Consider the following 12,753-nt stretch of genomic DNA (forward strand, 5'->3'; position numbering starts at 1 on the left):
GGCTTTCGGGGAATCACCTGTCTGACAGCTCAGACCGAGGAAATCTGCTCCGAACCAATTAAACAGCAGAACAGAAAATAATCCAGAGAAATCACAAGTTTCTCCCTCACCGGCGATCTTCCCTACACCTGACCCCAGCCTCTCTTACTTGCCGGTAATCTTTATTTTATTTTTTAGTGCCAGAATGCTGAACAATGTCTAATAACTTCCCATTGAGTGGGGCGTGGGCACGGGGGATCCGATGCAAAGGCATGTAGACGATGACACCGGGCGGGGTAAGGGGGAGGGGACTCCGGTGGTTTAACGATGTTAAGTTAGTAAAGAGCGCTGACTCTCCTTCTCACCGGCTGCCGCCAGTCCGCCGCGCGCACGTCGTCGCACCGGTTCCTCGCAGATCCGCTCCGTTATTTATTGCGTGGTCCTATACTTTTTTTTTATTATTACTTCTCGGTTAGGATCCTTACAAGCTTTGAAGCAGGCACAAACAAGTCGTCCACCACACATGTGAATATAATCGTGTTATAAACGATAGCAATTACTTTTCGGATTGGTTTAACGTCCCCGTTGAACGTGCGTGAAAGGTTGTCCGTGGGAATGTAAAGTCCTCTCACTCCACGCTCCTCGGACGGCCGGTCTGCACGGGGAAATGGTGAGTCCCACATGTTCCTTGTACCTACAATGTTCGTGTCGATCTGTTGGAACTTCATGTCGAAGGAGTCTTTCGTGACCTTTTAGATGCCGTCAACGGTAACGGCGGGATGGATATCATCCACGGGTTATTTGTCATTTCATTTTGGTGTTGGCCACACATTCAATGGTAGCCTATCGTGGAATCGTCTATGGACAATGCATTGGGGTCAAATGCATTCAAATCGGGCTTACATTTCGTTATCAGTCTGAGAAGGTTAAATGCGAAGATCTTATTTGAATTTGAACTAGGAATTAATTGTATTATTTAATTTTATTTGTATTATGTTCACAATTTCAGGCCAAAAGGTAAATTGGAAAATATAACATTTTCGAAAAGTTTGGAATTAAAAGTAACAATTAATTTATAATAAAAAAATATCAGATTTTGAAACAAGTACATCGCTGACGAATGTTAAAATATTTAAACCATGGCAATAGGCCAACCGATGAAGTGTTTTTATGGTATACTAGTCCATGTATTTATGACCTGGTAATTAAAGGTCCCTCGATCAAAGGTGAGAGAGAGAGAGAGAGAGAGAGGGGGAGAGAGAGGGAGAGAGGGGGGAGAGGGAGAGGGAGAGAGAGACATTATGGTTCCCTTGCTCCGACCTCGAGGTGTGATCCAGTCAGTTGTGTATGTTCAGAACAAAACTGAAATGACTAATTTCAATCCCAATCCAAGTCTGCTAGCGGCATGAAGACTCATCGAGAAACATAGTGGCACTGGCACATGCAGTCGCACACACAAGCAGACACGCACACACACACACTACATATGCTTTGTTTTGCCCTCACACTTCATATGGTAACACACACACGCACATTTCCATTACATCCCCAGTATTTCAAAAATGACCTTATGTAACAACCCTTATTAGGTCAATATGCCCTCTGGCTACACACACACACACACACACACACACACACACACACACACACACACACACACACACACACACGTTAAGATGACACAAACAACATTTCCTGCCATCAGCGCTTGCGTTCGGTTTTGATTGCTCATGAGCACTCAAGTAGAAGGAAATCCAACCTCAGTCAGTCGATCTGCTCGGTGTGTTTGAATCCCAACTACCAGCCTGTAAGTGGATTTTGATAGCAACCTACTTTGCCCAACCAGGCGGGGAATGTAGGTGTTCCAGCAGCGTACAGGAACATGGTGGAATGAACGAGCAGATCACAAATAAATTCCTAAATAAATAGACGTACTAGGAGTATTAGACATGTATTACTGTCAGAGTAAGGAATTCAGGAGAGTGTGGGGCTAGCGGTCTTATAAATAGTTTGTTTCGGCGCCCGGTTTGGTCATCATGGTTATCGGACTAACAGGATGTATGGAGAGATGGACGGGCCTAGAGTGATGATGTTCACGATGATGACGATGAAGACGATGATGATGATGTGTTAAATGAGGAAAATAATTTAATCTGTCTTCATTGGTCTTCTGGCTGCACCAGTTTATTTAATCTATTTTGACGCTTTGTGTGTGTGTGTGTGTGTGTCTGTGGTGTGTCTGTGTGTCTGTGTTTGTGTGTGTTTACTATACACACCCGATATCTAGAGAGGGAGATATATGGAGGGAAAGATACAATTACTGGAAACTCGGATCGGTCAGATTAAAAAAAAAAAGAATAGACAGAGAAAGTGGGGAAGAACAAATAAAAGCCAGAGTGAGTTGAAAGAGGGAGAGGGTAAAAAATAGAGGGAGATGATGTAAGACATGTGGCGAGAGAGGGAGAGATGGAGCAATAGCCCTGAGCGAAAGAGGAGGAATATATTATTTTATTAGTGTTTGTGCAGTTGCTCACATTTTGTGTACTTGTTATCCAATAAACTGCAGGTTGAAAACAGAGCCCGACCGTTACTGGATTTTAGGGGCCGTTGTTCATACTGATATTAAGGCGTAAAACATTACCAATAACAATATATCAGCCGACATTCAAAATATATGTATATCGGTCGATATATATCGATAAATATTATTACTGTCAAACGATTAGCAATTTTAATCGCGATTAATTCACGGTTAACTCATGATTAATCTCATTTTTTTTATTCTACTTTAAAAGAAAATATATTCTATTTTAAATCCACTCCAATTTAGGTTAAATGGGATTATCAAATGGGATGGCACATTATCATTCATACCAAATGTACTTAAAGCAAGTGATCTTGAGGGAGTTTTATTGACTCCCTCAGTTTCGGTTGAATATGAAACTTATTGAACAACACAGATTTTGGAATGGTAAACAGGCAGTTACTTAGTACAATTGTAAATCATCAGTTACTACAAGTGTAGTTAAATTCAAATAAGTAGAACCACATTTTTGGGAATTGTAAACTAGCTGTCACTTACCGTAATTGTAATCAGTCACTTACCGCAGGTTAATTGAACGTTAAGTAAGTAGGAACTAGCAACCAAAATGAATTCTGATATAAATGCTGACATTCTGTGGGCAAAACTTTTCAAAATCATATATATATATATATATATATATATATATATATATATATATATATATATATATATATATATATATATATATATATATATATATATATATATATATATATATATATGGTATCCTGAGCAGGGAAGCTCCTTGGGATTTGCTGCTCACCCTCCAGAAATGCTTCAGGCCACAGCAACATCACATTAAAATCATGAGCTAAAGGAACCAATTAACTTTATTGAGATAAGCTTGAGCTACTAACCTTCACAAGAAAGAACATGCTGTAAAACGGTTAGTGCGTGTTGAGTGTTTACGTGGATGTGCTCAGTTAAACCATTAGGAGGTTCAACCATCAAATAAGAGGACTTTTGAAGCAGTGATTGCATTAATAAATCAACACCATATTTTAAGTTTTCATAGAGGCAAACATATATGCCGATACTGACTTTTCTATGATAGGTCAGCATCTGCCAAAATATCGGTCGGGCTCTAGTTGAGTAAACTGTAAACTTACTAAATGAGGGCATTCAAAAGTTTACTGTGTGTCAGAATACTCTGTATTTTCTAATTATTATTTATCCAATTTGTTGCTAATGTGAAATCTGAATTGGAATGTCGGGACATGTAATCACAACAGGGCAGTGACTTCTGATCCTTTGCTGTTCTGGGGGACGTTATCACCCCCAAAACGTATTACCAGATCTGAATCATTATATCCTGAATGGTTATTTCACATACCACGTTTTTAATTAACCCTTTTAAATTGAATCTAATTATTGTTTCTTCTGCCAAAGACCAAAATAATTTAGGAAATTTATTGAATTGCACACCAATAGTGGAAAAATAAATTCCAGTAAAACGGTTCATGTATTTATATATATATAATGAAAAAATGCATCATATTAGTGAATCCACTATTCACTTTGCCATCACTAAGAACAGTAATAACTCAAACTCTCTTTGGCTTCCTCATGAATTCTCCATCTGTTACACATGATATCCCAAAATGTTAGAGATATAGCGTACGGGTCATATAAATATTTGTATATATATATATATATATCAGTTTAATCTCCCATTAGGGGTGCGTTTGACCTCTGTAAGATTAGGTGTACTGTCTAGGCTGATGGAGGAACTATAGCTGCATGTCATGTGATGGAGTGTGCTGCAAAAAGACCCCAAGCCGGGAGACCGTTAATGTTTTCTGTAATTCATGCCTGCAGGATGGGGGTTGAAGCAAGGCCATCTAGCACAGAGGTAACGCTCACACGGTCTGCCCAAGTGGAAGAGTTAAGGAAGAGGAGAAGGAAAGGATGTTTCAGCGCTTGTTACTTCCTCAAAGTTATTGCCGAGTGTGACAGTCATGAATAAACAATGACACTTTCCAAGCAAGTGGAAAGTGTGATGTGAGACTCATGAAATGAGCCGAACTATGGTATGAAGAAATAACTTTTCAAGAGATAGGAATGTGAAAAATATAACAATTTGATTAAACATAAAACTTGAATAAATACCAAAACAGTTAAAAATGGCTCACAACACATATTTAGTTTAAAGGTCAACAATATATTTAATATACCAACACCATGAAGACCACCCAGCTCCAGAGATTGAACAGGGTTGCACATGGTTTCTAAAGGGCTGGGATGTAACATAGAAGGAGGCGTTCCCCAAAGGAACATGAAGTGAATGTAGATGTTGCAGGGTCGGTCGGACACCCAGGTTCACATCAGAGAGTAGTAGCAGTTCAAAGAGTCTGGACGCATGGTAGCACATCCCAGCTGCTATCTACATGCAGCATGCATCTAAGTGGGATATTCTCCACACACACACACACACACACACACGCGCACACGCACACGCACACGCACACATGCGCACACTCAGATTCCCCTGAAAACATATACTTCTGGTTGAGTTTGATTGATAGTTGAGTTTGTGTGTAATTTGTAGTACATCTGGAATGTGAGAGAGACGGACAGTGAGAGAGAGAGACAGACAGTGAGAGAGAGACAGTGAGAGAGAGACAGTGAGAGAGGGACAGTGAGAGAGAGAGAGGGGGGAGAGGGGGGAAGGGGGAAAGATCATTCCTTGCGGTGATACTCATTTGTGCTTTTGAAGAATCAGGAATGTTGGGTAATAAATAATTGAATAAGCAGTGAGTGGGCTATACATTATGTTTCCCTAAAATCATGTGATCCAGTCGGATGAGTATGTGCAGAACAAGACTGAGATGACACATTTCTATCACACAACAAGTCTGCCAGCACATCAAGATTCTTCTTGTATCATGAGGGCACGTGCATACATGCACACACGTGAACGCCTACACTACATACAAGTGTGAGAGAGAGAATACCCAGAGTAAGCAAGGCAGGGAGTCTGTTTGCATTCATATGTTCTCGCCCAAACTAAAACAAATGTGTTTGTTTCTCCATCACCTTTCTTCTTAAATTAGAATTTCGGCGCTCAATGTCTCAGTCTCTCTCTCTCTCTCTCTCTCTCTCTCTCTCTCTCTCTCTCCTCTAAGACAGTGCTATGTATGCTGGTATCCATATATACATACTTTGCCTGCACATATCCGTGTGCGTGCGTTAGTGTCTGTGTGTAAAGTTGTAATGAGGTCGTATAGAAGGCCAATCCCTGTGGGGTCTTCCCAGGATGCTATATGAGCTCTCTGCTCTACCGGGCAGCCGTTTGGATCAGCGATAGGCAGAAAAACACTCAATCCGGAAATCTAAAGCATAGATTAACCTTAACAAGTTCCCATTGCTTCTCGTTCACAATGCAACATCAGTAATTCTATAGCCAGATAGACTTAATTTGATCAAAAGGATGTAAGTGTGGAATGACTGTGACATCAAGTCCTCTCTAAGTCCTCCGATGCGGTTATGTTGCCCTGCCGCGTCCTGCGTTGCCCAGGTGACGGTAGTGTGCAGTCTGGGGAGGATGTAGTGACATGCGGGAGGGGGATGCGGGGGGGGGGGGGGGGGGGGGGGGGGTTTGGGAGCTCCGGTGTGATGGATCTCTCTGATTATTTATCTTGAGGCGGGAAGACACAAACACGCTTTCAATTATCTCTGTGGCGGGCGTCCGCGGGACTCCCAAGCGAGGTAAATCACATTTTAATCAGACTGAAGCGGCATCGCACAGGTACCTCCGTCGGGCTGGTCTTCACAGAGTCGCCTGCTGCTCTCTTCCGACAGCGACCGATGATTAATGTTGAAATAATATCGGCAGAAAGGATTACTCAATCTCTTTTTTTTTTTAGCAAATAGAAACAACAAAGAGCAATCATAGGATTGTGTGTCCTACCTCATAAAGTATCTATTTATCTGTTATCAATGCCTGTACATCCCTCCTTTTCTCACTTCATCCCCCCCTCCCTTTTCATCTTCATCAACCCCTCTACAGCGCTTTTATACGCTGTCTATGTATCTAGGTCTGGAGGTAGGTAGGTATGAATCTGCCCCGCTATGTTGCCCGCGTCCTCCTCCCGGGGTCTGAGCTGTGACACCTCCCCTCCCCGGTACCCCTCCCCCCCCCCCTCCCACATGTGTTTGTGATGTTTTTGATAGGTTGCTTATGTGCTGAGGTGATCCCTACACTGTGCCCCCCCTTAGAGGAGCATAGTTTAGGTATTCACTTTTTTTCCCCCTCGTCACCCTCTTGTTTAGCTTTTTATTTTTATTTTCTAAAGAAGGAGGGCATGTTTCTTATCAAACGAGCGCCTGACAGTCTCTCCGTCCTGTCTCCCCACACTGTCTTTTATGTTTCTTGGACGGAATGTAACTGGTAATTTCGTGGCTCTGTAACAAGTGCAATGACAATAAAGTTCTATCTATCTATCTATACCTTTCTATCTCACTCTTTATATCCAGTAGAGTGTGTTGCCCACAGCTGGCTTAGTGCTGTGGTGTAGCTCAGCATCAGCCTCCGTCCAGCTGTGCACACACGGAGTATTTAAGCAGGCATCGTGTGGAGAGGCCAGCAGCCCGGCTCTACGGAGGGTTCTGTGTGTCCGCTCTGGGGCTGGGGCCCACAGGGACCCCTTACAGGCCTCATCCACCATCATGTCGTCGTCGTCGTCCCCCCCATCCGAAGCTCCTGCAGCTCTGCACAAAAAAAGCGCCAGACTGCTCTACCGCAGTTTGTTTTGCCATGCATGTGTGATGGAGGAGCAGGGCTGAGAGAGAGCTGGGGCAAGTGCTAAAGAGTGTCGTTGTAACATATCGCTCCCAGGTGCTTTCTGGCTCAGCCTCTGGCTCTCATTGTAGTGTTTATTTTGGATTCTCTCTCTCTCTCTCTCTCTCTCTCTCTCTCTCTCTCTCTCTCTCTCTCTCTCTCTCTCTCTCTCTCTCTCTCTCTCTCTCTCTCTCTCTCTCTCTCTCTCTCTCTCTCTCTCTCTCTCTCTCTCTCTCTCTCTCTCTCTCTCTCTCTCTCTCTCTCTCGTTCCCTATTTTTCCGCTCTCTCTGTTTCACGGTGATGGGGAACTAATGACATGCAGATTAATAAGATAACGTAATTGATTGGGGGCTGAGGGCCAGAGGAAAGCCAGATCTCTAACCACACTGATACGATGATACTTCCGGTGAAGCCTGAAGAACGGGTGTGTTGTGAACGGGAACATTCGTGATGTCTATGTTCTTTAGTTTTTTTGGACGGATGTCGTGATGTTGACTCACCATTTAGGACCAGTGAATTACGGTGCTTCAGCACGTTGGAATCACTGCATTTTAACGGGAACTCTCCTGTTTGATTGATCAGTGGAGATTAAGGAGGGGAGATAGGAGGAGGATGGAGGGTATAAGGAGAGGAGCCGAGAGGAGGGGAGAAGAGCTGATGGGATAGAATAGGAGAGGGGTGTGGAGGTGAGGGCAGAAGAGAGGAGAGCTTGAGAAGAGGAGGAGAAGGGAGGGAGGAGCTTATGGAGGAGGAGAGGAGCAGGGACGGCAAAGGACGGGAGGGGAGATGGAGGTAGTCGAGGAAAGAGGAGGAGAAAGGAGGTAAGGGGAGAGGATTGGACACAACGTGAGTAGAGGGACTTCTCCTTCTTAACTTTCTCATCGAAAGTTTAAAATGAGCTAACGAGAGTGGAGCAGAGTAGGGGGAATGTGCAGAGAAGAGGAGACACATAGGTGAGGCTCCGAGGAGCTGAGAGGAGAAAGGCTAGAGGAGGGAAGCAAATACGAGGAGAGGAGCTGAGAGGAGAGGAAAGATGAGAAGAGGTGAGGAGGAGCTAGGAACAGACCCACACAGAGGATAACATCCTACGGAGCAGGTGACCATGAGTCTACGAACGCAGCTCGGCAGACAGTCGTCCTGTTTGCCTCCCAGACAGCTGAGAAGACACAGCAGTTATTCTTGGCAAAAGGAAGGAAGGGCAGGGGTCGCGTCGCCCTCGCAGCCTGGCACCTCCCACCCAGACCTCAGCATCACCAAACCCAACACACCCCTGTTCAAGCTGGGAACCTGCTGTCCCTTTGTTGCCCTGTGGTGTTGGGCCAGTTAAGTAATCCACTGCTGTAGAGTTCTTTACCTTCTGAGCCAAGGAGCTGAGCCATCGCGGTCTTTCTTTGATGGATTATCTTCACCCCTAGGAGGAGGGATCGCTTTTTTCTATTCCTTCTCAAGGTTTCTTCCCTCTGAGGTTTCGGGGGCATTTTTCCTTGCCCTTTTGGGGGGCTTTGGGATGTATTGTGGGTTCTGTGAAGGCCTGTGTCACTTTTATTAAGAGTGTATATACCAATACAACTGGCTTCATCCGGGAGATCTTTGGTTTTTACAAAAACCCTGGATTCTCTGCATTATCACGGGGCCAACATATATGTTATTGAGTTCAAGCCTACAAGAAGCAGCAGACATTGGCTTTGCTCCAAGCGTACTTCCAGCTTGGATTGTCAAGAATTGGAACACAGCGCTTCTGGCTGTGGGCTGAGCACTCAAACCACTTATCCAAACCCCCAAGACATCAGCTGCCTAGCGTCAACAAACAGGCAGGTCACACAACTAATGTGAATCTAAAGGCAGTTGCGTTTGTGTCTTAGCGGAATGCTAGTGTCTCATATGAAAGGCACTCGAATTCAGATTTGCACACACAGATCTGTTTTGCAAACCTCCGTCAGCCTCCCTCATCTTTCATTTGATACACAACTGATACTCAGCAACTTGGAAGCCCTGTGCGGAATCTTCCACAACAAACCACTTATTTAATTTGTATTGGGAATGAAATGAAGCATTCAGGAGGTTGAAGTGCTTTGAGATGTATTTTTACTTTGGTTTCCCCAGCAGAAAGCAAGGGACATCCCTTGACGCTGTACGATATCATCTTTATCACAGATTGCCACGCTTTTTTGTGATCATCATCGCACCTCTAGAGTCCAGAAACACAAACTTCCTGTTATATTCCTTTGCCGATCCCTAACTTATTAAAAGACATGACGTGTGTATGTGATCGGTAGATTCTTTGTGCTTTAAATCGACCTGTGGTGTTAAGTCCCTGACGACAAACTCCATGTATGCTAGGTCTCCGCCCATTCTCTGAGATTGAGTAAACTTGAAACCTGTGCACGAGTACGAGTAAGTGGGGGAACTCTCGTAAACTGCCCCTACATCTAAACAGGCTGGAAATGGTGGATATTTCTGTAAGCAGAGCCATGGACCAAGCCAGGCTTAATAGAGCTTGTTTCACGATCCAAATACGATTAGATGACAAATTTATTTGCCATCAATAGTGCTTTTTTACAGGCAGCTCATATTGATGGACACGACGACTTTTACAACATCCCGAGTTCAGAACAAAAGTGAATGAGAGAAAGTGCCATGAGTTAAAATCCCGCACTGAACATGACTTGTTTATTCTGGAGCGGAGGTAAGAAAGGCGTTCTAGGGGAAGGTTTATTTTCTGGCAGAATGAGTTGTATAGGGGGAGGAGACTGGCTTTGGGTTTGGATCAGGTTTAATGGCTAAACATGCTTTCACACACAGTTGATTAAAAAGATTAAACTCAGTAAATAGAATCTCAACAAATTTGCTGTTGTTAGTAGGAAATATGAATAGTTTAAATATAGATTATGCAGCAGACTAGGAGAATATATCTCATTATTCCCTTGGAGAGCAAGAGGTTGTGTATTTGGCAGTAGTTGCAGTATTAAGTATTTATCTACATGAATAATTGTAGGACTTACGGCAGATTCAGCAACAATAGCGATAATGCATCAGAAGCGCACACGCACACGCACACGCACACGCACACATATATATATATATAACATACCAAATCAGTCCTTTATTTATTAAAGGGGACTTATTATGAGAACAACACTTTACTTGGGATATGGGGTATTGTTTTGGGTCTCTGGTGCTCCCACAAGCATACAAACTTTGAAAAAAGTTTTTTTGACCGCAGTCGATAGCTAACGGCCTAGCATTTCAACTGCTAACAACAATCAATGGTCTGGTACAGAAGATTATGGATTCATGGAGAATGTTATTCAGCATTTGGACAAGAGGGAGACAGACGTAGAGAGCTCAAAGAGGCGCACCGATATGATCCAAAGACAAGGTAAGCAAACATGTTTTGTTGGTATATCGTCATTATTGTTCATAACAGTACCTGGAATTCTTAGTTCACTTTTAACTCATCTTTTATTAATTTCCAATGTGTAGTCCCACACCTACCCTAAACCAGGAGGAAAAAACACATATTTTCAACAATGTGTAATTCTTCCAGACGTGTGCCCTGAAGTTGAAAAAGGTGAGTCATAATATCCTGATAGTAATTCCTAATCTTGTTTAGGGGGATGTCTAATGTTAACCCTTAAACGATTGAGTGTTATACGGTATTGAGTGTTCTAGGACCCTGCAAGACCTATTCTGAGAAAGTTCAAAAGAGTTCCAGGACAAACCAAGATGATGGTTTGGAGAAGAAAGAGATGGAAAGGAACACCACTCGTGAGGTAAAGGAAGAGAAGAGTAAGTCAGAACATGAAAATGCAACGGCATTTGTATTTCGCTGCTGCCCAAGGCCAGAGCTGAGTCTTTTTGAAACTGAGGATCAGCCTGCCATAATGAAGAATGCAACACTGGATAAGATGTCTGAAGGGGAGGATGCCATTGTGAATGGAAGGCCATCCGCCAGGTTGTCCTTCGTCCAGCCTGTTGGACAGAATAGTCTGCAATGTCGTGGATGCTACAGAATAGGCTGGACACTGACCAAAACTATTTCATGAATCACCATTCACGAGTTGGTGCAGATAGATTCACTATGGAGACACCAGAATCCGGTTGACCCCAACCTCTCGGGGCAATTCAAACGAGATACGAATCACAAAGGATCCCACTCTCCCCCTTCCACTTCGCACCTCTCCCTCCTCCCTCAGCTGACTGCCAACCCTGCACATTCTGCCCCCCCAGCCCATTAACTCACCGCTCAACTGCTTACGTCTTGGAGCCACTTTTATTTTGCATACTTCCTTGTATATATGGATAATAAAGTTTCGTGTTAAACACTAAAGTTTGTCAGACTATCTGTACAATCACATTTATTATTTATTTGCCGAAGGCGAAGTGGATAGTGGCGCAGTGACTCACGGAGCCTGAGGTGAATAATGGTTTTAGTACATACTACACGTGAACACCCCAAAAATAAACAACATAACACTTTTTGCCGGGATTTATTTGTTTTATCAGAGGTTTATTTGTTTTTATTAGTGTGACGAGATGACCGTCACGCAATATCCCAAGTGGGAGATCTGAATCACATGGGATATTGCACAATTTCCCGAGATAGCTAACCAATCAAATTGCGCCATCTTACAAGGTTCACGTGTAGCTGTACTAATTGCATATAGCGTATTAACACAAAACAACAACTCCAACAAAGAGTGGCGCATCCGTCTTTGTTTGTCGAGTCGTACAGTTAACCTCGCTGAATTTGGTGGACTTTCAGGAGCCCGAGTGGGTAAGGTTAAAAGGGGGCGTGCGTAGGTGAAATGTACATCTACGCTCGGTAATATTGATAACGGTAGATTGTTTTTGACATGCACACATTGCATCCGGTGCATCTGTAACATCTCTGTTGCTGCTATAACAAAATATAATCCTCTTCTTCACAGTATAAATGCCAGACTGCTTAAGTTGTAATCTTCCTAACCCTGTAAATTTGTTTTGCTTATACTATTTGTCGAACATCTGTGATGCATATATATAAGATGAAGTGGCATGAATATATAAGATTCTTTTTAGACGTAAAAAAATACGTTTTTGTTGCATCTGATTGGTTGATTCCACCGGGAGTTTGCCGACCTCAGCAAACTCTCGGAAGATATCTATGAACAGGCAGATTGAGTGGAATCAGAGAGGATTCATTTTCGTAATAAATATCTAAGCATAATTACAGACAATATTTCAAATTTTGTTTGGAACTAATATGTAATAATATTAAGACCCCAAATTACATAGTTAGAAGACTACGCCGGATTTGGGTTTGCTATGGCTTAAACTATTTAAGCAAATGAAAAAGTGTCTCTCTGGAGAGGGGCTTAGCAAAGATTCTCTCTCTGTTCTCTGAATCCAGGCTGGTGTTTAACTTTC

At 43.0% G+C, this 12,753-nt stretch overlaps 1 protein-coding gene across 3 annotated transcripts in view; it reads left to right on the forward strand.

The window, feature by feature from the left end:
• The first annotated feature begins 334 nt into the window (after positions 1 to 334).
• Positions 335 to 12,753, forward strand: part of htr4 (5-hydroxytryptamine receptor 4) — an 82,906-nt gene continuing 70,487 nt past the window's right edge. For all 3 annotated transcript variants that reach the window (XM_060063200.1, XM_060063199.1, XM_060063201.1), the window contains exon 1: positions 335 to 649. The gene's annotated coding sequence lies outside the window, so the exon portion shown is untranslated. The remainder of the gene's footprint in view (positions 650 to 12,753) is intronic.

Source organism: Gadus macrocephalus, chromosome 10 (assembly GCF_031168955.1).
Source record: "Gadus macrocephalus chromosome 10, ASM3116895v1".
NCBI classification, from domain to species: Eukaryota; Metazoa; Chordata; class Actinopteri; order Gadiformes; family Gadidae; genus Gadus; species Gadus macrocephalus.